Below are 4,272 nucleotides of genomic sequence, written 5' to 3'. Positions count from 1 at the left end.
GCGTGGGTGCGGGGTGTGCCGCAGGGAGTCCGGCGTGCGGGTGCCGGCGGGAGGGGGAGTGTGCCCGCGCAGCCCGGGGCGCGGGAGGGGGCGTGCGCCTCTCCCGGGGGGTGGCAATGTGGGCCCGACCCTGCCGGCCGGGAGTTTGTGTGTGCGCTCACGCCGACGGAGAAGTTGTGAGCGCGCGTGTGTGTTCCTGGCAGGTTGGAAGTGTGTGTGCCCTGTGTGTGCAGGAGACAGACGTTGGAAGGGTGTGTGTGCACTTAACGGAGAAGTTGTGAGTGTCGTGCACCCGGCACGTTGGGAGTGTGTGTATGTGTCTATCGGTTTATGTGTGTGTGTGTGTGCACTTGCATGTTGTGGGTGTGCACACACCAACTGAGAGACGGTAAAGGTGTGTGTGTGCACCTAACAGAGGTGGTGCGCTCTGGTGTTCCTGACAGGCTGTGAGTGCGGGTGTGTACGTTATGTAGAGGTTTCTGTGTACCTGACTAGGAGGTTGTGGAATGTATGTGCATGCCCAAAAGAGCCTGAGCCTGGGAGTTTTTATGTGTTCACTCCTGACAGAGTTTGTGTGTGCAGATGATTGTGTGCCTACAGCACCCAAGTGGCAGGTTGAATATGTTGTGTCCGTCAACTGGGAGGGTGTATGTCTGTGTGCACTCACACCTAAGAAGGCTGTGTGTGCTGTGCTTGACCATCAGCCGGTGTGTGCAGTGTGCGCACCCTACAATGAGGCTGCGTGCCGTGCGTTTAGCTGGTTGCACAAGTGAGGTAGGGGATCGGGGGGGGGGAGCATTGCTGAGCCGTCCTGCCCTCCTTGACTCTGCCGTCTCAGTGACACCAGCCTGCTGGGCGCATCTGCAAGGCCTGGTCCTCCCTGGGTCCTTTTAGGGCCCAGCTCTAATGGGCACTGGAGGAGCCCTTGGGGGCCAGGTGTATCCCTTCCCGGAGAGTCGGCACTGTGCTGCAGCACCTGGTCTGATTTCAGCACATTTTGGCCCCGTCACCCACTTCTGTTATCTTTTTTGCTCTTTTTCTTTGTGTCCCTGCCCCTCTTGGAGACCTGTTGCCCCCCTCTCTCATGTGCCCTGCTTACTGTCACTTTAGTGAGCTGGCCTGAGGCTTGGACAGTTTTGAAGGGCCAAGGAATCTGGCTTGTTTTGTTCTGGTGACTAAAGCTTCCTGTTATGCGCGGGGCAAATACCTGGACCCAGGTCAGGAGCAGCCCACCAGGACACGCCCCTCCCCTCTCCAGGCCTGGCCTTTGACTTTGACAGAGTCAGATTTCCTTCCATGTGTTATTACTCTTGTGCCAGTCGGGTGAGGTGTGCAGCCCTACGGAGCAGTGGCGTGGGGGTGGAAAGAACACCCCATTGCCTCTCCCCAAGCAGGAACGGCTGAGCAAGCCCACCAGGAAAATGCAAGAAACCACCAGAAGCACCCTGAGATTGGGGATTTGTCAACCCATTTGCACTTTCATAGACCATAAACACTGTGTGTCTGTGGACTTGTTTTCTTTTACGTAAAATTAGAAATCAGACTCCCCCAGGCATTTTCCTGTGCCTTACAAATGGGCTATAAAAAACTCTGCAAAAGGATGCTCCAGATGAATCTTCATGTCCCTCTGGGGCCCAAGTGGGCAGCACCTTGGTTGGTCTGGCCTTCCTGCCGCTGGGGCTGTTAGTTCTTGGGGCCCTGGCCTGCTGGCTCTGGGCTGGGTATGTCCCCTCAGGGACGTTTTGGTTGGAGGCATCAAGGAGATTTGATGCCTCTGCTTCTCTCCCGCTGTGGGTTGAGTGCTTTGTGTGATGCTTTGCCAGAGAGAATCCACAGCTCTTGAGAGGAGAGGGGTGGTGGAAAGCAAGGAAATATTTGTCAAGGCTTCAGCCTTCCTGCTGCTCCCCACCTGGTTCCAGGAGCAGGCACTTACCCAGCTTTCTCTTTTCCTCTAGCTGCTAGGCTTCTAAAGTGGAGTCAGTTATCCAAAATCCAAACCATGTACAAATACTCAAGGATGGTGCTTGTTCTATTCAACTCGTTTACATTGCTCTCCATGACAATCTTTTATTATCTTTAACTGTTTATTTTGTTTGTTTTCTAGTGTCAGGTTGGTTTTGGTAACTGATTAGAGGAATTCCTCACCTGCTGCTCTGGGATGGGGTGGCTAGCTAGTAGGTGCTTCTTGTTGAAGCATTAAAATCCTACTCAATTTAGTTTTTCACTTTAAAAGCTGGAAATAATTTTGGTTAACTATAGTGTGGCAATAAACTTTAGAACCAAGCTTTGGAATAGCTTCTTCAGATTCATAAACCACTAAACAGGTTTAGCAATGTTTCTTGCTTAAGCATGTTGATATATTTAGATAGGCACAATGTATTTTATTTTTATTTCTTTTTAATTGCCAATTTTAATTTTTAATAAAATATGGTATTTATAAGGTGCCTTCCATTTGGTATACACAGTAGATGAGATATAGCTTAAGATCTCAGGACTGTAATAAAAAAACCAATTTATTGGAGACAAAACAGGCACAATGTATTTTTATATCATTTGAGTTTTAGGTAAATCCTTAATCCTTTTGGTTTTTATTATGGGGCCTGGAATGTTGTAAGTTTTTGTGATAGGAAAGAAATGCTTGGTTTTAAAAGTTTACTGTTATCCTTTGTTCTTAAAATAGGAATAATAATGACTGCCTTTTGGGTTTGATTTGGGGGTTAAATGAGATGAGGTATGTTAAAGACTCTGCCTGGTTCACCAGTGTGTCACTATCCCATAAACCTTTCTTTAGATTTAGGTTTGCAGAGAAAGTAGTAAGCATGGGCTTGGGCGGGCGTGGGGGCAGTTTGCACGAGCTGAATTACTTTTTGACACTTTGCCTCGTGGTGGTGCACCACTCAGAGATGACTCTCCCTGTCAGAGGTGTGGCCTGTCACCGAAGATTATTTTTGTAATCATGTTTGACTTGACTGATAGTATAAAGATGCAGAGACAGTTTTCCCTGAGTTTAGCTCAGCCTGCTTTGCTATCTGGAAATTTATTCTTACAAATCAATATGAAAAAGTCAAACAATGCAGTAGAAAAGTGGTCAAGAGATATCAACAAGAAAAATCATAGAAGAGGAAATTTGAATGTCCAGTAAGTATATGAAATGACACTTCACTTCCTGTGAAATTTTTTCATGCATCAGCTAGGTTAAATATTTAAATGACTGACAACATTCAAAGTAAACAAAAGTTTTGGGAAAGGAATACTTTTGTAGTCTTTTGTGAGAGAATAGAATACAGACTTTTTAGAGAGTAATTTAGTACTGACTCATTTAGGAACACATTTGGCTGCAAGTAACAGAAAACCAGACCTAACCTGATAAGAGTTTATTCTTGTCACATAGCAAGCAGTCTGGAGGTAACTGCCGGCTGGCTTTGGTTCAGTAACTCATTAGTATCAGGGCTGACCTCACTGTGATTCCCTTGACTTTCCTACATGTTGTAACATGGCTGCCACCCCTCCAAACACCACAGCCACCTTCAGGGCAGGAAAAAGGGACAGTGCCAGTCATGTCCAGCCCTTTTTACTCAGAAAGCAGAAACACTCCTATGGATGGCCCAGCAAACTTTTGCTGATGTGTAATTGGCCAGAACTGGTCATGTAGTCAGTCGAGCCTTTGTTTTGGAGGTGGGAGAGGAGAAGATGATTGGCGATAGGTGGGAACAGGTGTTGGTTCAGCCAATCAACAATTTTGGCCACACCTGCAAAACCCCGGGCTCCTTCTGGATTTCTCTCCTAGATAAATAGCCTCATATGTGGTCCAAGAAACAGCACAAGGATTTTCACCAATGGCTACATTGCTTGCAATAGCAAAAATTGGAAACATCCTAAGTGTCAAAGGATTAGACTATGGTACATCAGTTCCATAGAATACTGCAAGGTACTTGAAAAGAATGAGTAAACATAGATCTACACATACCGACGTGCAAATTTCCAAGACATTTTGAAGCAGGGGGAAAAATCAATTTGAAGAACAGTATAAACATTGTGATCCTGTCTCTATTTAAAAAAAAAAAAATCAGACACACACATAAAACTGTACATATGTCTAGAAATGCACAAAAAGTAATCTGAAAAAAATCTGAAGGAAATAGTTCAAATAGACAATACTTCCCTGGGGAAAAGACTGGGATAGGAAGCGAGGGAACTTTGCCTTTTTGTTTAAATATTAATGAAAATGTACTTGTGCTTTACAGAAGATTTTTTTTTTTTTTTTTTTTTTTT

At 45.9% G+C, this 4,272-nt stretch overlaps 1 protein-coding gene across 1 annotated transcript in view; it reads left to right on the top strand.

The window, feature by feature from the left end:
• Positions 1 to 4,272, top strand: part of CTDSPL (CTD small phosphatase like) — a 125,701-nt gene that overhangs the window by 1,440 nt on the left and 119,989 nt on the right. The window lies entirely within an intron of this gene.

Source organism: Lipotes vexillifer, unplaced genomic scaffold (genome assembly GCF_000442215.2).
Source record: "Lipotes vexillifer unplaced genomic scaffold, Lipotes_vexillifer_v1.1 scaffold539, whole genome shotgun sequence".
NCBI classification, from domain to species: Eukaryota; Metazoa; Chordata; class Mammalia; order Artiodactyla; family Lipotidae; genus Lipotes; species Lipotes vexillifer.
The sequence above is the reverse complement of the archived record's forward strand: the minus strand, read 5'-3'. Positions and strand labels throughout refer to the sequence as shown.